Here is a 25,000-nt window from a genome sequence, read left to right on the forward strand (position 1 = left end):
ACTCCCAGGTCAAGTAAACTGTTTATAACATTTTAAAATATTTCATATTAAAGAAACAAGGGTGCCCTGTAATTAATCGTAATTTATTTTTCTCTCCTAAATGATAAGTAGCTTATTTAACCTGCAGGGGCACTGAAAAAATAGTCACGTAACCATAAATAAATGCTAATATGGAATATGGACAATAATCAAATGGCTTGAAAAGCCATTCCTGCCGAACCACCCACACAAATTTTAAGAGTATTAATGCATTAAAGACATTATGGTATTATTATAAGAACTATGATTATTATTTCCAAAAAGCACACAAAGAACGGAAAATCATCAAGAACAACCAAAAAATTACTCGTTGTTTCTTTAGAAAACGAAGCACAGTAACTGACAGATCTCAGGTAAAGCCATAAACAAGGGATTAACCTCGAGGGTGAGATTTAAAAGGATAAATAGATCTGGCAACGCTGTATTCTTTTCCTGGCCCCACCCTAGCGATCTTAGAATGTTGAACATGCTTTTTTTTATAGAATGTTGAACAGACTATACCTGCTAATAAAGGGAAAGGTAGAAGGAAGCTGGCCTAGTTGAAAACGTATATTGTTGAAATAACTAAGAAGAAAGTAACTTTTAACATGCTACAGTGAGGAACAGTTTGCAACGTAGATATAATGAAGAAGAAAGTTTTTAATGCAGATACACGGAAGTGACAGGGAAGTTTTCATTTTGGTAAGACATATATATATATATATATATATATATATATATATATATATATATATATATATATATATATATATATAATTCTTCTTCATTATGTCTACACTGCAAACTTTATTCTTCACTGTACTCTCCTTATTTATCTCAACTTTATACATTTTCAATTCCTTAAAAACCATATTTACTTCATGCATCAACAAGGCTGAATTACATTTTCCTCTCTGAAACAATATGGCAATCCACTTTATTTTCTACCGGCTATTACTAGCATTCTCTATTGTGTACTGGTTTCCAAATCAATTGTAGATACTGTGTTCGTCCACAGATGTCATAGTCTCTAATATAAAAATAATTATGGTGTACAAATCAAAAATGGGAAAAAAGAACAATGAATAAAAGTACTCGCATGTTGGTAAAGACTGATTTGTGTGACCTTTGTGTAAACAAGAATAGATAAGCGATACAAAAGTGTAGTGAAAAAATAAACCATCATAGTATCATTTTAGTGCAACACCATAAACACTTTTAATACTCCCAATAATTCACAAACTCCCCACAACAATATCACCCAACTGGCATGACAGAATCTAGGGTGAAAGAGCATGTCAAACAAGGTAAGGCCTTCTTTGCTCAAGGGATGAATACGGAAAATTGCGTCCACACCAGATATCCAGACACTAACATAACGGACCTCCCATAGGTGATCGACCTCTTCCCGACGTTTTGCCACAGGTTTAACTGTATTCAATTAAACATAGAGCTGAAACAAGTATAAACCGAAATGCAGCACAGTATAATATATATATATACGGCCGTGGCGTTCAGATGAACCACACATATAAGGTCAGATGGTCATTATACTGGCTTCAACACTGCAAAAGGGTTAAGGGCTATTAGATTCAAGAGCGAGTCTAGTTCCGTTTAATCCCACTATGGCCTAGGAAGGGAACTGTTTACGAGACAATTATTCATCTGCATTGGGATGTAATTGTGGTGAAGAAGGTTATGGGACTTGTTGAAAACTAGAAGCATTATAGACATCTATCACACAATTATATATATATATATATATATATATATATATATATATATATATATATATACATAAAATGTGTGTGTATAATGTATATATATATATATATATATATAAATTTCTGACTCACATCAGGATCGAACCCAGGTCTTTCAATTGAAAGGCAAGGGTGCTGCCCACTAGGCCATACAAGTCATAAATGAAGTTGGAACTTGAGGGCAACTGCACCCAAGGAATTACCTGGGCAAGCTAACTGCTTGCAAACTAGCATGTTTTCCCCAACTTCCCAACTCAGCAATGATCCAATTGACAGCATTTCATTCGAATTATCCCTTCTGAGTGAACAAGATAGAAATAATCAACACACAATCACGTGTGGAACAGAAATCAATTCTTGACTCACATCAGGATCGAACCCAGGCCTTTCAATTGAAAGGCAAGCGCACTGCCCACTACGCCATACAAGTCACAAAAGAAGTTGGAACCCCAGGGCAACTGCACCCAAGGAATCACCTGGGCAAGCTAACTGCTTGCATACCAACGTGTTTTCCCCAATTTCCCGACTCAGCAATGACCCAATTGACAGCATTTCATTCGAATTATCCCTTCTGCGTGAATAAGATAGAAATAATCAACACAGTCACGTGTGGAACAGAAATAAATTTCTGACTCACATCAGGATCGAACCCAGGTCTTTCAATTGAAAGGTCATAAAAGTCATAAAAGAAGTTGGAACCTGAGGGCTTGATTCAGTGATTTAAAGATTAATGTGGAAGTGACTTATCTTCTTTTTTAGTGCAAAATCTTCGCATCTGAACTAGGACCACCGAAGAAATAAGTTCACTTTCACTACAGAATCCACTAAACGCTCATCCCTTGACTTCAACCGAGCATACGTCAATAACAAAACAAAGTTGGTAGGTAAATATTAATTAAGGGAGAGTGAATATGCTAATCCTATAAAATACTCGCTAATCTGTTGTTCCATGGATTGTATTACAAGCGAGAATTCACTCGTGTCAACTGATGAAACCCGACACATCTAACGAAACTGAAAGAGAAGTCATTTCAACAAGACTGGAAGACAATGGTATGTTTTAATTCATTTGGTGCAATATACTTAACATTATATCTTACATGATCACGAACCGTTTCATTAACCGAGCGTAAAGTCCCTTCACGTTATTATAAGTTAAATGTGCCAACGCTTATTATAATTTTTCAACTACACGCCTTTTCCCATTTGAAGGAGTGGCTCCACAAAGGCCTAACCCTCAGTTCTCAGCCAGTTTTTTGTGGTGAGGTTGCTAAGCCTATGCTCTTCGCCACCATGACTGCGACTACCAACTGAACAATTCACTGTGTACGAGTACGTCTGCAGACGCGCAGCAAAATTTAGAGGAAGCAGCCTAAGTTCTCCAATCGCCCCCAACACAGCTTTGATCGATCTCAGGACTCTCGTTCTGCATTTTTGATTATCCAAAAAGATGAGCTAAGCAAGACACAGGCTACGCGTAATATCACCTAATCTAATGAGAATCTGGAAACTATGATATGAAATCAAAATCCGCAGTTAACGATGCTGGTCAATAGGGAGCGGTAGGCAGCAGTCACAATGGTTAGCAGAATATGAGAGATGATGCCTGAAGTCTGTCCTCGAGGGAGTAACAACGAGAGGCATTCAGGAGACTTCAATGACCTTCCTGTCAAAGCATTCCCTCCCAATTCCCGATTCCCAGTCAGACCACCAGATATGGGGCTGCATAGTAAGGACAGCCTTAATAACAGCGTTAACACCGCCAACTAACACGCACAAATCTGAAGGCAAATGAAGACGAACGTGACACGAAGTGATAATTTACTCCTCCTCGAAATCCGGTTCCACACAGGAGCAGGTCTATATTCCGACGAATAACGATGCGTCGCGCTGAATAGAAACCGCGTCGCCGCCATTTCTAAAACCCCCGAGAGACGTGTGCGCCTCATGATCATCATCAACATCACAATATGTGAGGAAAGGAAGGGATGACCAAGAGCTATATTCTCTGCGTTGTTGACTTCAAAAGGTTTTCGGTGCAAGAATCATGAGTAATTGGCCTCTCTACAGTAAAACAACATATACCTTTATATTGAGTACACCAGTAATTTTTCACCAATTCAAGTATAATAAATTTGACATTTAATACTAGCAAAACAGTAAATCAATGAGACATTTTACAGACACTCACTTATCGCTCACTTTTTATATAATTCTTAACCATATCCCTTAACTACTTTAGTAATGTTGTTAAAAGTATACACACGAATAAAAAGAGATGAATAAATATTTATTAAGTAAATGACTAAAAGGTGGGATAAATAAGAACATAAACCCAATCGATTAAAAACAATATAAACACACGACAGAGACGATAAACTATATATGAACACACCAACAAGAACAAACACTCCTGCTGCATGCAAGACACCGTACCTACATTTGACAAAATACGGCACATCAGTAGAAAAAAAAAATTACACTTTAATTCTCCAAGTGAAATAAGGTTATCAAAGAGCTCGGTGTGTGTATCGACTTTCCCAAGAGAGGTGCCTCCGACATCGAACCAATCAGAGTTTCGCGTCTATATTTCAGGATGAGCTCCAAGTAAATCAAAGATGCAGGCGACCAAACGTCATCCTGGCTGTGAAACATTCGCGCCTCCGTCTCTCTCCAACCAATACCTGATTCCCAATACACGCTCTCAGAGAGAGAGAGAGAGAGAGAGAGAGAGAGAGAGAGAGAGAGAGAGAGAGAGAGACTGTGGATTTCAGTCGCGCTAAAACCAATTTCAGTGTATAAAGGCCAAATACAGTAGTGCTAGGCATTTTCGAAGGAAATAGCAGTGAATCCGAAAAATGCAATAAAATAACTATGTTTAATAAAACAATGTAATTTAATTTTACTCAGCAGCATATGTACTTGGTGTTTTTCAAAATACACTATTTCTCCAAGGCTGAATACACAAATAGTTCTTTTGTTAAATATTATACCAACAGCAACAATAATGAAGGACAAATATAAATAAAATTTTACCACCCATTCAATCATCTGCACAAGTAACTATTTTTTAACTGAATAATTTACGAAAAAAGTTCCCATGTGAAATGGTTAAAAACTTTTCACAACAAATAAGAATTAACAAACAGGGTGCCTCACACAAAATGTCCATAAAATGGATAAAAACGTATAGTTACAAGAGAGCAATAAATAAGCAATGGAAAATAACATACTCTTTATTGGAAAGCACCATTCGACGAGCAGCAAATAACAGAATATGGGAAGTTGAAAGTACCCGAAATCCTTTTGTTGTCGATGACGACAATTTTCACATGAAAATATACGCGAATAGCGGGAGATTACGGACTCAAAAAGCATTAACACATACACGATGCAATTACGACTTGTGAACTCGATGAAAAATTGTCAAAAAGAATAAAATGAAATTGCGATATGAAACTGCTGCTTCCATGTAGACACTGAAAAGCTATGGGATGAGGATAGGTTTTCAATCCTTCTTTCTTATCGTGAGTCAAACAATGGAAAGGGTAGAGGCCTACTGTGTATATCTTTAGTGTAATTCTACATGAAAATTCGAAGGTATTCACATATTCTATCATTCTATTTTATGAAACGGAATGCGTATCGATTGTATTTTCCGTGTATTAAACTCCAATTTTAGACTTATAGTCGGCCAGCACGTGACCATCTTCTCTCACCAGGAAGCCCTTTATTATCCAAAAATATAGTACGATACCTCGGTCCCACCTTCAAGGCAGCACATTACATCCATAGGATCGGGACGTGCCGCCTAGATCCTCTCTTATACTACCGTCATTTTTGGCGGTATAGATAATGATTCCTTCCCCAATGGCCAAAGTATACATATTCAAGTGGTGTCAGTGCACGTATCCTGAATAAAAGTACCTCCGTCCAGAATTAATCCTTCCTTGGTCTACGTTCCGGGAGGGACTCATATTCCTGAAATGTATGCTAGTATTGCACCAGCTCCGTTTTTTTTTTTTTTTTTTTTTTTTTTGGGCATGCCCCTACGTTAGGTTAGGTTGGGTTAGGTATAGGTTGGATATAACACCTCAAGACTAATCTGGGTGTGGGAACATAATGAGATTTTTTTCAAGAAAATTTTACGGTTAGATTTTAAGATGTGGCGTCCCGCTTTTTTCATGGATAGGTCCCGGCGCTCGGTTATATCTTGGGAAAATGCCTCAGGGACAGTACATGATGTCACGAGGGTCTGATGTGTCTGTGCACATAGAAGAATTGTGTTCTGACCATGAAGACGCAGACACAAGACTACTCCTTCATGCCAAGCATGCTGCTCGAGATCACAGAAGGATTGTGATTCAGTCTCCAGACACTGATGTCTCAGTGCTCTGGACATCACATTTCAGAGATCTTAGTGCTGAACAAGTGTGGTTCCGCACTGGTGTGAAGGACAAAATGAGGTACTTCCCTGTACATAAGACTGCAGCGGGGTTTAAAGAACAAGTATGTACTGTATTACCTGCATTCCATGCTCTAACGGGATGTGATTCCACAAGCTCCTTATCAAATGTTGGGAAGAGGAAGCCCATACTTACAGGAAGCACACAGCAACAGACACTCTTGGCTGAATTGGGAAAGGAAATATCCCCTAGTAATAATACCTTGAAAGTTTGTGTCCTTTATCTACCAACCCTACAAAACCAATGACGGGGGTAGTACATCAGCTGATGAAGTACGATACCAGCTTTTCTGCCTTAAAGGAAAAAAATGAAGGACTTCCCCCAACTTCTGATACTTTAATGCAGCACATTAAACGCGCTAAATATCAAGCTAATATTTAGAGGAAAGCACTTTAAGCCAAGCAGGATCTACCTTCTCCAAAAAATAACGGATGGAAATTTGAAGATGACATGCTTCAACCAGTTTTGATGACGGAGGACCCAGCTCACTTGCCCTCCTTGAGCTGTCATTTTGCCGTTGCAAGAAATCAGCATCCAGACGTGTAGATTGTTCATGCAAAATTAATAATCCTGGGTGTACTGAAGGTTTTGTTCCAATTCAGGCAGTTGTGAAAATTCACGGTCAACACTATACATCTGATGATGAGTCTGATGAAAATCTCCAGAAAACTCAGAGCATTCCTATTTAAAGTGATTCTTTATCCTAAGCATATTTCTTCTACTACTGTACGAGATAAAATCCGTCTTGAAAAATTCTTGTTTCCAAAGTATTAAACTGAGCCAGATCAAGCTTTCAAAATAAGCCTACACGTTTACTTGATTTTTAACCGTTTTGTGATCTTTGATATAATTTTGAGCAGCATACCTTACAAGTAATCTCATTGAATTGCTGATATTATCAAACCCAAAAGTGCACGATAAAAACTGAAATTGCAACATGTGTAGACTTACGTTTCATCCTTTAATTAACAAGTCACCCAAGTGCCATTGCATATAGAAAATAACATAGTTATATGACCTTTTGACCTAAAGTCATGTTCTAATGATTTTTTTCGTGTTTGCATGTGTATCAACCATTTACTCCACACATTTTTAAAAGTATAACTGATTGCTAAAGTTATTGAAATTAAGATATCTATTCTATTATGAACAACATTGTAGGTTTTGAAAATGCTAAGACGCGTTTACCTTATTTTTAAATATTTTGTGATCTTTGAAGTGTTTTTGAGCAACATACAAGTAACTTGACTGAATTACTATGTTGTTGTAAAACTCAAAAATGTGCTAAAAGAATTGAAACTGCAACTTGTATAGGCTAACAAAATTTATCAATATTATTTAGCCGGTCATCAAAATGGCTATGTGATTGTATGCTGGTAGCCATGCGACCTTTAGGCCTAAATGAATGTTCCGATTTTTTGTTTTTGTTTTTGCGTGACAAATATTTAAAAGTAGGTTCTTCTAAGAATAATTGATTATTTAAAAATAACTGTACAAATTAGAAAGCTTTTTCTTATGAAATTAATTGTGGTTTCTAAAAAATCTGATGACTTTTGACCTTGGTCACATCAGGGCACTTGCAGAAAGTAGCCTAATTACTTTATCATAATTGGCCAGAGCGAATCATGCTCTGTAGAAAAATACCAAAATAGTGGTCTTTTACCCAGACAGCGAAGAAATTCTCTGTTAAGCTTCCTCTACCAATAAATTTTGACCATTTTCATGACTTTGCAGTGTGTTTATATAACGTGGCATAGTAAATAAGTGATACCACAATTTGAGTGTACTAACTACCTGGTGATGTTCAAGAAGATTTGTACTATGGTATTTCTAAACTTTCTCGTTTTGTGCAGGGCAAGGGTGTGAAGTGGCGTTGCCAAATCAAACGTTATCAGTCAATTTATGTAGTATTTGAGAGCACTACAGACCTAAAAAAAATGCTAAAATAATCATTGCCAGACATTCTTCTTATCATATTAAAACCTTTCGTCACATTTTACACTGGGTAACGATGTAAACATTGCTTTTTTTTCTTATACGTGGCACAGATTTTGACTGTAAGTTTCCAGTTTTCTTAAAGGATTCACGTCCAAGCTAAGCTGCCCTTGGAGCATGTAGAGGTCGAATTCGGATTTAGGAAAATGACGAGTAGGCTATGGGAATAAAAAAATCTCCATTAACTAAAAATAATACAGGATTGTGCAGAGTATTTTAAACTACAAAGCAGGTGGTGTGTGAAGTGTGAATACTTTTATATGCATAAGAGGAAAAAAAAAAAAAAAAAAAAAAAAATATATATATATATATATATATATATATATATATATATATATATATATATATATATATATATTGTTAATGTTAATGGGAGAAAAATTTTTGGCAAATACATGTAAGTGCAGAATTTCTCCAAGTACACACATACATTATATATATATATATATATATATATATATATATATATATATATATATATATATATATATATATATATATATATATATATATATATATATGTATGTATGTATGTATATGTATATATATATATATATATATATATATATATATATATATATATATATATATATATATATATATATATATATATATATATAAATAAAGAGAGAGAGAGAGAGAGAGAGAGAGAGAGAGAGAGAGAGAGAGAGAGAGAGAGAGAGAGAGAGGTAGCGATTATCTTAAGAAAGACCAAAAAGAGGGTTTAACTTAAGTTTCCTCAGAAACAACAAACCTCTGGACGACGCGACGAGAGGAAGAAAAAAAAACCACATTTCACAGTCGTATATTATGCTTCTTTTCTTTCTATCTGCCATAATTGCAAATGTAATTAAGAAAATGTCTTGTTACAAGTTCCGATGACATTTTACACTCTTTCTATTGATCTTGTCGTATCTTAAAGTCCAAATAGGCACCCTAAGGGGATTTACCATGGATGTACTGGAGAGTAGGATCAAACCAAGATTACTAAGGGCAAGGATTAAAAAGGAATAAACGCGGTCACTTCCTTTGAGGTATAATTATTCCTCCAAGGTCACTGCCAACGAAGTACATTTGGCAGGGTGGGAGGAAACGCCTAAAACGATTATAAAAGGATTGGAAATAGGAGAGTATTCACCGGTAATTTATGTGTACGGTACACATAACTGTAGAGACCATTATTTATACTTAAATATTTCAAACTATTTATGTGTTTATAACAGTTCCACAATGATTTCCATTCCATTTTCATCAAGTACAATGACTCTGGAGTACTGCATAAATTATGAAACTTTAGAGAAAAATTATACACCGGGCAAAAAAAATTTTTTGATTTGGATAAAAAAAAAAATCCTCGAGAAAAGCAGTGTATCGATAATAAGCTACTCTTCCTCATCTTAAAATATTTCGAGAGGGCTTCAGACGCTAAGGCCTTACATCTTCTCTCACAGGTATTAAACCAAAGTTGCAATCCGCTTATAAATTACATAATAACTTTCGGCGCAGGCCGTGACTTCCACAAAACTTCACAACAAAGAGCAGCTGAAGCTTCGGCGTGCTCTCAAAGAATTCGAAATCATGAGCACTAGGCGACACTGCAAATAACTATCAAACCTTCCAAGGTGCAAAGCTCTGTATCTGATGATTTAGGCTAAGTGTGTTACATAACACAAAATACCTCAAATGGAACAACAGCTTTGACACTTAATGGGGAACCCAAGTTTGTCTTGGCTAAATTTTCACAGAGGCAGTACTTTATTTCAGTGTTGTGATTTCATTTTATCTCGTCAATATAATAAAATTTCATCTAACCCACTTTAGTCAGAAATGAAAAGTTACCGAGATGCTGATAGCCAAAGAAGCTCCAACTTCGTCGTTTGTTACCATATGGCGCCACATTTAGTATTGGGCCATCTGCGTATCTTCCAGGAATGGCGAATATTCGACCGGAACCGAATATCTGCATAAAATTCATACGGTTGTGAAGATTACGCACACTGGGAATCTTGCGAATGCTATGGTGAAATTTATGGTAGATAAGCGAATCGAAACAATTCAGTTTTTTTTTTTTTATTTACCTCAAATTACGGCAGAATGTCGGCATTTACAAGCTATCTGTAACTGAAACTAAATGGAATGTTTGCTTCTGAAGAGTTTTAATGTTTTAAGAACAATTTTGATAGCTCTTTTCAATGCAAAGAAAGGCAAATTAATGAGGATATACCTTAAACTAGCCTTTCTTAACCCAAACCCTTATCCTAACCTCAGGAGAAGTGTCCTTCCTACCCAGCTATATATAATACCGTGACTGTATACGAGAAATGAAGGCACATGGCCGCTCATCTGACTAATGACCGCCTATGGCAATATACTGGAACAAGAAAAAGTTATGGGTATTTAGTAAAGTAATACTCTGTCCTCAAAGCACTAAAAGGTGACACTCAGTTTAAATTAACGACGTTTTCGCTATTCAAAGTAACATAATGAATCATTCAAGCTGGAAACTCTACATTTTTTGTAAAGTTATACTCTGTCTTCCAAGCACTGAAAGGTGACATTTAATAAAAAAAAAAAAATCGATAGAGAAAATTAATTGTAATTATATCAATGGCGTATAAGCCATTCAAAATAGCAATGAAAATTTCAAGCTGGAAAACTATAATTTTTTTAGGATGGATTAATTATCTTAAAATTTTACAATTTCTTAGGAAAAGTATCGGACTCTACTTAAGTGTACTAGAGTACCGTAATCAAAACTGCAAATGGGAATTCATAAACTCAAAAAAATAATTCCATTACCATATGCATTGCAAACCCTCTTCGTTTGTTACAATAAAGCACAAGTTTAGCATAAAACCCTAAATCATCAGTCAAATATTCTACAAACACCAATATGTTTATACCAATCCGTATAAACTAAACTTCTCTAAGAACGCAAAGTCACTCCTTACACATAGGCCTAAACCTTTCACGAAATGTAAAACAAACTATGAAACAACAACGACATCCAGATAATGTTAAAAGGCACAGAGCCTTCGTTCACACTACAGTATATACCTCATCCCCAACACAGCATCTCGTTAATCTCCTTGTTCTCTACTCAACTGCCACAGACTACTCGAGGGAAATCGGTGGAAACCCAGCCAGTTAACTACCTGGAGATGTTTGCCGTCCTCTCCATTCTACAGGTGAGGACCACAGGACGAAGGAGGGGGGAGGGGTGGACGACGGCGACGGCCTAACGCACCTCTCCTGCAATTTGACATCATCCCTGACATTGTCGACTGAGATACGTTTACTTCGCATAATGGTATCAGCAGCACATACGAGTAAATGCTAAACTTATTTTCTTATAACGCAGCCAACAAGAAATAGATAATTAATTACTAAATAACAAGAATAAACAACATTAATTATTTTGATACATTTAGATTATAGGAGGACTAGTCAATAATGCTGTTATTCCTACCGGATCCCTCGTTTTCTGAATTAATCTCCTCAGTCGGCATACTTACAGTAAGCCATCCCAAAAAAAGCTCTCTAGAAGTAAGAGAAATTTCCAGTGATTCAATATCTAAAACTCTTACTTCGAAAATCACTAAGACACAAAACTGTACTTATTTATGTATACAAACAGACAAAACACACAACAGACAAAAGCTTTAACACGATTAGGCAGAGGCCGAATATCAAAGGGTACAGAAGTTTATGACTTGGTGACAGAGAAGTAATGTTTTACAGGATCGGTAACTACACATACAATTTAAATGGAGCTTTATTCTCAAAATGCATTAGCGTAATGATGACTGACAAGTCGAAAAGGCCTTTTTCAATTAACGGATGTAAAATCTTCTTAAGGATCCACCAGTCAATAGCCTAACCGGACAAAGGAAGAAACTCGGACCAGGCTTAACCATATCCCGGTAATTAAACAAGAATTAGCAGCTGTTCTAAAATGCGTTGGTAGCTTTGCATTAAGAGCAAACCTCTGAGTAGCCCAATGCATGCCAATCCTGTTCATTTATTCGGTAAAAAAAAAATAATGGCAATCTTAATTAAATTTACTGTCAACTAAAAATACATAAAATCTACATAACCCAAGCAAGAAAATGGAGAATAAACTAGAATGTGAAGACTACTTTGGAGTTGTTCATGGTTATATATCTGTGGCCTTTATTATATTCCGAAATTCTGACACCGGTGGGTGTCACTAGACGAAAAAAAAAAGAGGTATGATAATTGATACAAAAATGTGAGGGAATGGTAACATACAGCATTTCATGAATAAGCTTCTAAGCACTACCATGACAGCAACAGGTTTGAGAAATGGAATGACAGTCACATAGCAACCTGTCTAATGACATATGGCGCTAACAATATCTACCAGTTCAGAAGTTTTAATTTGATTTGGTGGCTATAAAGAACATAATCTATTTGCTCTGCTGGCCGCGAGTTCGAATCTCAGACCGGTCAGTGAAGAATAAGAGGAATTTATTTCTGGTGATAGGAATTCATTTCTCGCTGTAATGTGGTTCGGATTCCACAATAAGCTGTAGGTCCTGTTGCTAGGTAACCAACTGGTTCTTAGCCACGTAAAATAAATCTAATCCTTCGGGCCAGCCCTAGGAGAGCTGTTAATCAGCTCAGTGGTCTGGCTAAACTAAGATATACTTAACTTTTGCAAATTTAGAAACTGGCATACAGTATTAAGATAATTTTATGTGCAGGGTTAACCATCGCTCATTAAATGGCCGCCCCAAACGAAGTGCAAATGGCTGCCCATATAGTATACTACTGTCATTTTTACCCTCCCTGTATTTCCTCCTCTGCCGCCAAATGTCTCCTGTTTTCCAGGTTGCCGCGGGAAAGCCGCTACAAAGATTGAAAGCACTGCCATATGCAGTGACCATATTGGACCCTGAGGCGCTCCGATCTTGCCTTGAGTCGGGTGCGCCCGGGGGCCCCGGGTTCGTTCTCAGACGGTTATTTGCCTGACTAGCGAACGCACGCATGCTTCCCGATTCGCACATTTCACATGACTGCCAATCCTTGCTCCACGTGTTGTGTCCCAATTCAGGATAACCGAATAGCGCCTCTGGATGCCTACGATAAGCCTCGGACGAACTCGAGTATTTTGGCGGCCTATTTTTCCTCCTCCTGATATTTCTCGACTTTTAACGAACCCCTCCACGTGTATCCCGCGCTCACCACGTTTATTTCTCTCTCTCCATCTATCTCAGTACACCCTCCCTTGAATGGTTAATTCCAAGTTGTGATCAGTGCGATATAAATGGTTTGATTGCATGATATTAGGGCTTCAATTCTCGCCAATCCCATAGTTAATCGACACCTCTCTCTTCTAGAAGGACGCCTTTATCGTGAGTGACCAAGAAACTCTCAGCTCGCCCCTGCGTTTGTCGCCTGGGCCCATCCACGTGCGACGAGGAATTTCATCTTTTACGGCACCGCCGAATCTTTATAATCGCAGCTGATTTATTATTATTCACGTGTACCCCTGGTATTAATTTGTATACTATTGCTTTAATTGTTGAGTAAATGTAATTAATCGTTCACTGAGTATAATTATGCCTTGTAGAGTACCGAAGGTTAGTAATCTTCTTTCCATTTTCTTCTCAGTTTTTTGCATTACTATCAGCCATTTTATAGCGCTCCGTTGCTTGGCCAAGGCTGGCAAGTAACAGATAAGAAACATAATACTTAATAAAACTGATAACAATGACAAAGATAAAATTGATAACAATGACAATATTCAGACATTCGTGTATCAACAGAGAACATACGGGAACAAACTATTTAATCTCACAAGTTAATCAGCTCACCAAATCATTTGCACAGCTCGAAAGACTTCATCTTGTTTACCAGATAATAAAATAAACAACATGAATATCTGAATAATACTTATTCACAGAATAAACACAATTCGACGATCAAGTCTACGACCGGTTGATATAAGACATTTGAAAAAAAATCCAGAGCCTAACAGAAAGTTTTAACATATAATATGTAATATATATAATTACCATTCCGCTGACACTGCGACATTTCTTTGTCAGATGCGACACAAAGTTAAGATTACATTTCTCCAAAGACTATCTTCGGAAGAAGTAATGCGGTCAAGTATTACCGTCCAGAGGACACGATCACGTCGCAAAGCAGAAAGCATAACAGACTACAAAGAACACATTATATGGAACCATGTCTCAAATTAGATAATCAAAGTAGAACTTTCTATGATTTATTACTACAGTTTGATGATAGGATCCAGTGTCTAAGCTAAGCATAAACATTAACAACAGCAGTATATACTAATGACAAAAGTAGTAGCACGTGGTAATAAGAATTTTTTTTATTCTTATGGTAGTCAACTTTTCTTTTGCCAAAAATAAATATCTAAATCTGATCTATATTAGGAACTCCTCCCAAATAAACACTGAATACCAGTGCAAATATACACAGTAAACTCTTACACAGCCTATATATATATATATATATATATATATATATATATATATATATATATATATATATATATATATATATATATATATATATATATATATATATATATAACCTCACTTGTTGGCCGTGTGGTTAAAATTCGCGTCACTGTAGTCCTGAGTTCTTGTCTTCCGTGGTTCGAGCCCACGAGATGACGAACTTATTATCAACTAAAAAATTCCCTTCGGGTAACATATATGAAAATATATTATTCCCGAGGTAGAGTGAATTGGATATTAAAGGACGTTTGTAGCTTAATGCTTGTATATGAATCACGGTGATGTGATGAGAGAGAGAGAGAGAGAGAGAGAGAGAGAGAGACTTCCTGAAAAAATTCCAGAGTTAATCGACTTTGTGACCTCTAACTTTCCTAATCAGTGTTGCAACCACTGCAACTGCTGACTCAATCAAGAGCTGATGAAATCAAGACGTCACCTCGAAAATTTCTTCAGCGATATTACTTCTCTTTACTGATGAACAATGACAGAATCATCATCATAGGCTGAACTCCCATATGAATAAAAATATGACAGGAAATTACCTGCCTATTGTCAAACTTCACAAATATTAAAATTAATGTTTGTAAGCGCACATAAACGAAAATACAAAATGCGCATGAAGAGGATACATCCAAAATTTTAAACGAAGAGAGAGAGAGAGAGAGAGAGAGAGAGAGAGAGAGAGAGAGAGAGAGAGAGAGAGAGAGAGAGAGAGAGATCCAGCAGCTGTTACAAATTTTATTTCTGTTTGTGGGGTGGTAACCAACGGACAGCTGTAACACTTGGGTACAGAGAGGAAACAGTTGATCGATGTCGTACCTCGAATTCCATCTTCGAATAAATCTCACGTGGAAGCTGTCGCACTTGTGGTGTCTATTAGCCTCTTTTTCTTGCTCCCAAGGTTACAGGTCTGGAGGAAAAGTTCAAAATTGTTGCTGCATAGCGATAACTTTCGTTTTCTCATCCAGAGTTTGTGGATAAGAAAAAAGTAAAGGAAATGGGCATGCACTTTCTTAAATAATAGATGCCACAAGAGTATATATATATATATATATATATATATATATATATATATATATATATATATATATATATATATATATATATGATATATATAAAGTGACAGTAGTGTATATATATATATATATATATATATATATATATATATATATGTGTGTGTGTGTGTAGGGTATATATGCTCCTGTCACTTTATAAAATGTGACAACAAACTGAAATGGATCAAGCGTTTACAACATATTTTCAGCACATTTTCGTAGTACCTTACTACGAAAATCTGTAAATCTCTTAAATTAACACAAAATATTATATATATATATATATATATATATATATATATATATATATATATATATATATATATATATATATATATACTGTATATATATGTATGTATATATATACATATATATATTATACATGCGCGTACACACACACATATACACCGGTATATACATATCCCTATCTATTTGCATTTATTTCGGCAGGAAATCACCTCTTACAAAAGGACATTCCGGTGAAAATAACTACAGTACAGTACAATTCGAGGGTGTAAGCTGCAGCATGACTAGAATTAGAATATATTCGAGCTACTCGAGAAGGCTTTTCATATATAAGACCTTCAGTTATCTAGTTAAACGAGATAGATTTCATATATAAGACCTAGCTCAAAGAGGTGGATTTTCATTTATGAGATCCGTTTAGTCTAGTCTATCTATAGGCACGAGACCGAATTCCATGACTAACACCTCCGGTTAACTTTATTTAGATTTAATCCATCAACACAGGTTAAAATACAAGCCGTAGTGTTGATGTGTTAAATAAACTGGGTCTGCCATTTGTTTTGTTAAATACCATGTTAGAAATACACTGCTGCCCATTAAGTGGATTCAATAATATATTTAATATATGAATACATGTTGCACAAGCATATACCTGTCAAGTTTTTAAAATGGTTAACGTGAGAATTTACACAAGTCACTAAAACCATTTATGTAAATATCACAGGAATATGAGCATATAAACACACACATACAGGATATATATATATATATATATATATATATATATATATATATATATATATATATATATATATATATATATATATATATATATATATATATATATACACACATATGCACTGGAATACTGAGAGGTCTTTCGACTGGCGTCCTTCACTTGGCAGACTGAAGAAATATAAAAGTAAGTTTACAAAGAAAGCTCATATAAATGACAGATGGGAATTACAAAGGAAAAAATATGTACCTGGAATCCAGCACAGTTGAAGAATTAGTAGAACTCCAAAAGAGGGTTAACTGTTTAAGAGGTTTTACGAAGGATTAGGATCAACCGTTCAGAAGCAGGGACAGGACAATTAAAAGATTATACAAGGATGTGACTGATCTCAAAAAAATGTTAGTACAACGAAATAATTCTCTCTCTTTTTTTTTAAACAATAGCAATTTTTGCAAGATGAACATTTTTACAAATAAAAAAATTAATATTAAACATACGAACACATAGAAAATATATGTAAGGTAACTAATTTGTAATTAAGTCGGTGATTTTATCTTTTAGGTCATTCTTGAACATTCTTCTAATACAGGGTTCCAAATAATACATGCCAGGGCTAAGGTTAAAATTACAATTGGAAGTAAGCTGGATTATAGCGGACTCCGAGAGATTTCTTGAAGAGAAATCTTTCGATCTGGCAATCACTGAACTTTCAGTCCAATTTATCCTGTGAGAGTTTTCACTTTAATGAATGAATACGGTACAGCATTGCATGTTTGTCCAGTTTTGACTGAATACTTATGCTGCTTAATACGTACATCTAAATCTTTGCTAGATTGGCCAATTTATAAAAAGACGGGCAGTTCAAACATGGAATTTTATATATTATGCTGTTGTTTTCTTAAGGGCTATCTTTTTTAGTAACATTCCTTTTAGTGTGTTATTATAGGAAAAAACTAGGTTGACATTAAAAGATTTTGACAATGATTTTATGTTTTCAAAACCACTTAAATAAGGCAAGCTAAGAATGTTCTTGTGGGCTTCCTTCTCCATGTTACTTTCACTATAAAACTTTTTGTGGGTTTTATTATAACAAATATCTAGTATATGTGAAGGATAACATAAATCTGTCCATATTTTTTTTTACAAAAAAAAAAATTATTTTATTATACTAACATTTTTTGGTGGTCAGTCACCTCCTTGTATAATCTTTTAATTGTCCTGCCCCTGCTTCTGAACGGTTGATCCTAATCCTTTGTAAAACGTCTTAAATATTTAACCCTGTTTTGGCAGTTCTACTAATTCTTCAATTGTGTTGGATTCCAGGTACATACTTTTTCCTTGGTAATCCCTATCTGTCATTTATATGAGCTTTCTCTGTAAACTTACTTTTATATTTCTTCAGTCTGCTAAGTAAAGGACGCCAGTCGCAAGGCCTCGCAGCACTCCAGTGTTTCTCTTTCCTTCGTGGATTTTGTCTTTATTTATATATTCATCACGTTCCATATTTTCGTGATTCAGTTACACACACACACACACACACATATATGTATAATTTTATATACATATATACATAATCTTAACTATGGTTTGACATACTTTAAAGTCATTATCACTGCATTTCGATACATGAAATTATGCTAAGATGAACAAAATAAATGAAAATATGAATAGAATCATCATTATGGACTAAACCTGTCTTTACATAAATGGACTGAATTAACACAGTTTGCAGCAATATTACTACAGTCAGTTTAATACAGGTTTATACATATGGAGCATCTATACATTGACTTCTTAATATACTTAATATTAGTTGGCATATTGTAACCTGAAGGTGAATATCTCAAGTCACTTTTAACTATTCTCTCGAAGTCTCTGCAGTCGGAAACAATTTCAGCACAGCTGAACAATCTAAACGATTTAACTTTTGTTTATCCAGCGGTCGGTTCCGAAGATGGAATTCCCGGCGAGGAGATTCACTGAGCCTCTGTTGACGTAAACAATGAATTATGTTCCTCGTAGCTAGTACACTTACACACACACACACACACACACATAAACACACACGTGTGTGAATACAATTATAAATATAGTATATATATATATATATATATATATATATATATATATATATACATACATATACATTTATATATATATATATATATATATATATATATATACATATACATATATATATATATATATATACATGTATATATATATATATATATATATATATATATATATATATATATATATATATAAAATATCATCCATTTTGACAGTAATACTAATTGTGTAATTAATCACATAGGCTATCTTACTTATGGAATAGGCCAGCAAAACGGAGTTTGCGTTATGATCATGTTTCAAATTTTAAGCACATATTTTTCAATATTGTAAGAATTACATTAACAATTTCTTTTCGCTGAACTTGTATGTCACACTGTAACAACTAAACTGACATTGTCTCCCTCACATCATAATCTAAAACTAAATTTACTTTTCCTCTGCAGGTAAAGGAAAATATTCAAGCATTTGCCCACTTCAGATCGAATGTTTGCTTGCGGTAAGGTATGCTAAATAAACTTATTTTTTCCTGACCATCGCTCTTTATTATATCTTGAGAATGATTAGGCTATTATAAGACGTTACCAGTTGTGATACATACAGATCTGTCTCTTAAACAGTCAAGAGTCCTAAAACTTGGTGTATGATTAATAAACTATTTTCATAAGATTAGAGATGGTAGTACAAGTATTGATTGCTCTTACAGAAGAAGAAGAAAAAAAAGAGGAAATAACTCAGTTATACTGATATGGAAATTGTTAAGGGGTGATGATTAACATGTAAAATGTAACACTACACTACAGTATCACATGAAAAATGTTTAGTAGTGTCTTTCATTTTAAACATGGAAGTGGTAAATTCTTTATAGTCATTCAGGACCATAGATATGAAAAATTTACGTAGGCTTTGTACATTCTCAGCAACCCTGACATGTCTCTTTCATTTTCACCACTGTCAAGTTCTTCCGTCGTTGCTTTGTTGTTGCTTGTTGAATGACACGCTTTCTTACATTAAGACATAAAATAATACGTGTTCAATATTAGGTTTTAATGTCTAGACACATGCTCTAATATACAGCTCTTTGGTACCGAACGTTTAAGTTAAAGCATTTTAATTTTCGAGTATACGATCAAAATGCAAACGTCGTTTTGCTGGCCTATGGGCCTACATGATAAGCACGCAAACATTGTACATAACGATTATGTAAATAACTGAGTGTACTATCATCTACTGACATAAGCAAAACATCAGATCAACTACACAATTAGTATTAATGTCAAAATGGATGATACATCCACACTACTGAAATAAACAATACTGAACAAAACTGTCACAGTTTGGAATACCAAAACATAACATCACTGGACCAACAGTCATGAATCTTTGGAATTCCTGTAAAACAATGACTGATTGATCGGAGGTTATCTGGTAGCCCAGTGAAAGATGGACATATGGTACCTGCCCTCCAGCTGACCGTGGTCGGTAGTCGATACTCAAACTAACGAGGTGATTTTGAGGTTCGCTGAAGACCGTAATTCGTGAGTTAAGACCATAACATACAATGTGAAAAATCAGCTCGGGATACAATAGTATGAGAGACAGATGCAGAATAAACTTGATTTTTAGTAAGAATGAAGCAATGAACGGAATAATAATGAACTGCACTAAACCTTTGTTTACACTGTGTTCTTACCGTGCAAGTGTGTGCATATGTAAATCACTAACTACAGTTACTATTTTCTAAACATAAAATTCCACTAGGAAGTAAGTGCTGCATAATCATGCATAACGTGTACAAACACGAGACGAACATGTCGTAAACGAAATTCTCAAGAGGATTTTATTTGTCCTTCGTGCAAAATGGCATGTACTTTCCCACTTGACTTACTCATGTTCCTTTACCAAATAAAGGATAGATAAAACCATGGTTTACTGCTACTAACCCTCCAGCCATTACAAGTGAACGAAATACCTCTTTCACCAGAAACTGTCGATAAGATATGCCTTATTTTGGTATCAGTTCAAGTACATAATTTATTCTACCTTTCTATGTTTCGAACACTTTGACATGCAACTGAATTGTTTGCCATATGGCCTACTAATCTCGCGATCTCCTATTCGTGGAAAAAAATTACAACATCAAACTGGGTCACTTACGCTAAATTACACATAATATCAAAAAAGCACTAACACCCGAGATACGAACGTAAAAATGCGTTGAGGTTATCACCAAACTGTTAGATGGCAATGTGAAACTTCAGCTAAGCAGACTACGGGCTCAAATGTTCAAGTTAGACCCATAGCAAGACGGAGAGTGAGAGCCAGTACTATCTACTGTTCATTAAGAGAAATTTTAACATTGGTTTTAAATTTGTTCCTATACTTGTCAAAAGCACAGCAAGAAGTTGCATGCAAGCTCTTGTACAACCACAAATACACAGTATATGCTATAAAACTGCTTTAACTCAGTTAACAGCCTTTAATTTTCACTCACGAGTAATTAATGACACGAACTTTCACAGCACGCGTAATCATTGGATTAAAGATGTAAGGCTAACTATTGATGTTCCATCATTTCAATTTCGTAGTTTTGTAAGAGGTAACCTAATTTTTTTTTTTTATTTCGACGCACAACCGCTCAACCAACAATGACATGATAAAATTCATAATTAAAAACTTCCGTAATTCCACAACCACTACGGGGTTACCAGGTGTGACAATTCCATGAATATAAACAATGTACAACATAACGCATTAATTTCGATGTCAAGTTCAATCAAAAAAAAAAAAAAAAAAAAAAAAAAATGATATTCCGGGGAATGGAGTCAAAATCACGAAACAGGGAAGCTTCTGCCATCTATCGAACACCCGACTCACAATTATCAACCACGGGATCGCCCTTGTAAGAAGCTTCTGCCATCTGGCGGGAATACCCCCAACTGTAATCTTTGTTTACATCAGTAGTTCCGGCCGCCAGGAATAGATGGCAGCACGTCCCCGAGGAAGGAGGGTTTCCATATTCTCTCGCCAGATAGCAGAATTATCAGACAAAACAAGTTGCCAAACGTAAGATACGCCTACCAACATAACAAGTTTTCTTTTAGTTTTTTTTTTTATTTATTTCCCGTACAATCGTAACGTTTAACGTTATCTATGACAAGCATTGTAAACACTTCACAGGACAAGTTCTGTTTAAGAAAAGAGAAACAGAGTTCAGAATGCGAACGTTAACTCCTCCTCCTCTCTCCTCACCCAAACAACGAAATAACCCCCCTTCACCCAACCACCATCACGGCCGAACCCCCAGCCATTATGATTGATCAATTTTCATGTAGCCTAATACCAGCAGAACAATACGTTTCCTTTTAGTATCAGGGCATTCGCAGACGCTTCCTGGCAAATATGTAAATCAGGACATAATGAGAATCTTCCTCTCTCAATGATCAGCGAGTTTAATGCGATTCAAATAAAACGAATGCAAAACATTTTAAAATTTCTACTACTACTCCTTAGTCATCAACAGCTGTTCGTTTCGTTCGTTAGATCCCGGTACAGCTGTGAGTCCGGGACGGGACGGGAGATGGATGGCGATGTAGACATTACCCATTACATGCGGTACCATTAATATCGGCTCGCTAGACGACTGCAAGCAAAACATGGGTATATAAAATATGACGGACGGCAAAACGAAGAATGAGATTGGCAGAATAACCCCCGAGCTATGTAAACAGGCTGTCCTAATGGAAGACTTAATTATGGGTCACGCATAAGCTGTCGTTTCACGACGACATCAGGTGGGGAGGTGAGAGGAGGACAAAGATATCGGTTGGATGAAGTGAAGAGCGTTAAATGAGGAAACGGTCCTGATGCAGTAGGGAAGGGGAGGAGAAGAGTGAACATGTGCGAAGTCGTAAACATTGTAATCCAAAATATGTACAAGATAACCATTTAATGTGGTTTACCAAACAAATAGAATGTAAACTTTAAAGTGAAAAGAAAAGTAAGGCTAATGAGCTAAAATAATAAAAGGGAAAATACAATTAAAATTTTAGAGCCCACACTACTGAAAAAAAATGAAGCCGCAGTTAATAATTCAACCCCAAAACCTTCTAAAGACACATGATAATCATCAGCTGCCTATATTACAGACAGAAAGGAAAAATAGCACTGAATGAAGGGAAAGTGATGGGATCCGTAGGTGTAAGTGCAAAAAACAAAATATAACGGTAACGAAAAGCTTCTGAAAACAGATAATTTAGCTGCCGCAATAATTAGGGAAATTATACTGGAAAGCTAAAGTTAATTTAAGAAAGAATATCAACATTCTCTACTTCAGCAATCTTCTTGAACACAATAATGGAATAACGGTGGAAGGATTTACGTTATTCATAATAATCTTACCGGAGAAGGAAAAGTTGAATGGTTATAAGCAGGAAACCTGGAAAACTTGGAAAGAAGCGAAAGAAGAAAGGACAGGGAAAACCAAACATGAGTGAAGGAAGCTTGTGAGAAATGAAGAGCCAAGGCCAGCTAGGGAGAGGAGGAGGGAGGAACAGGATGGGGGGGGGGAATAAATGACACCGAATGGTCCGAGGAAACTTGGTATCGAAGGGCAGGACTTGAGAAACAAATGATTCTCTGGTGTATGGTATCAAGAGGCGAGGACAGTCAGTGTGTGTACTGGGTAAGGAAAATACAGTAAGCGAGAGGGGTTGGGTTAGAGAAGCCGCCGGGGAAACGGGGGTGGGGGTGGGGGGTTGAGATTAAGAGTGTGAGAAAGAGAAGGTAACTGAACTGATGATGCACCTGGGCCATAAGAGCAATGCAGTTATCTCAATGATTAATGGTATCTCTACCGCAGGGAATTTGTCAATTGTGTGTTTAATAAGGCTTTTCCCAAGTCATCAAGTCTCTTGCTCAGCTCACGTACACATTTCATGAGCATCCTCCTATTTCGTTTGGTTCTTTCACAACAGCTCATTCTTGTCCTACAAACACATATTCGCAAGCACACAAAGGAGGTAGAAGAGAGAGAGCTGCATATAGGGATATATTCACACAATATACATGTGCCTAGCAAATACAAACAAATGAAGTACCGTAAGTCTCTCAAACTTAAAACTCGCTTGACTATACCTTAGAGCACAACGATCTAAACTCCTCGAAGGTCAATGAAAAAAAATATAACCTTTTACATGGAAGCCATCATCTGTAAACATAAAACCCATACATTCCAAGTAACTTGTGTAATACGATTACTCTTCAAACAAAATATCACAATGCAAACGAATATTAAATCCACAATTCGATCGTAATTTGTTTTTCCTTTTGAGGATATTACAGCTCTCACTGACACACAACCACCTCACACTACTCCACGTGGGTTACTGGTGAGAGAGTTGTTCAACGTCTGACAACTGATCATATCACTTACATGAATAATGGCTCTGAACAAGTCTAAGACTACAGAAAGTCCCAAACCTCAAGGTATTTATATTCACAACGGAAAAAGGCCAAAAATAAAAGCAACAAAATAATACAAAACGTGAGGAATTTATCTTCCGGAAGTTTCTAGCAATTCCCATCATTTTTGTGTGGGAGATCGAATGTACAGCCTTGAACCGCGGTACAAACGTTCCTTATACATTTGGCATTCATCCTTTTATTAAGCCGGCTTTCATGAATACGCTGACTATTTGAATCCACATAACATGAATGTCAATCACTTACAGACGGAATTAAAATGAAATAAGACAAAAAATTCGTGAATTTTGTTTGAAATCATGACTTATGAAACAACAATCCTTGGCAACACTGCTCCATGCCCGTTTTCTTTTATAAAATGATTGGGATACTTCCCTATCTTGCATTGACTGTCCCACAAAAAGAAGCGTCCCCCAATATTTGATCATTCCTATTTTTTATACCTGGGGTTTTTAAGCAGCAAGAAATGAACCAAACAAGAACATGAATAAAAAAAAGACGTTTTTTCATCGACGATAACTAGAAATGATGCAAATGAGTAGCAAATTATACTCGACACTGTCGCCCTATAATTAATCAAACTTCAGTCGCTACTTTTACGAGTTTCATTACTAATTTACAGACATTAATACTATCCATAACTTTA

The 25,000-nt window shown here is 35.8% G+C and overlaps 1 protein-coding gene across 3 annotated transcripts in view; it reads right to left on the bottom strand.

Moving 5' to 3' along the window:
• The window catches only part of Lar (tyrosine-protein phosphatase Lar), a 1,190,865-nt gene extending 1,166,610 nt beyond the window's left edge, over positions 1 to 24,255 (bottom strand). For all 3 annotated transcript variants that reach the window (XM_067129385.1, XM_067129424.1, XM_067129376.1), the window contains exon 1: positions 24,007 to 24,255. The gene's annotated coding sequence lies outside the window, so the exon portion shown is untranslated. The remainder of the gene's footprint in view (positions 1 to 24,006) is intronic.
• Between the last annotated feature and the right edge of the window lie 745 nt (positions 24,256 to 25,000).

The sequence above is a fragment of the Macrobrachium rosenbergii genome, chromosome 3, assembly GCF_040412425.1.
Source record: "Macrobrachium rosenbergii isolate ZJJX-2024 chromosome 3, ASM4041242v1, whole genome shotgun sequence".
NCBI lineage: Eukaryota > Metazoa > Arthropoda > Malacostraca > Decapoda > Palaemonidae > Macrobrachium > Macrobrachium rosenbergii.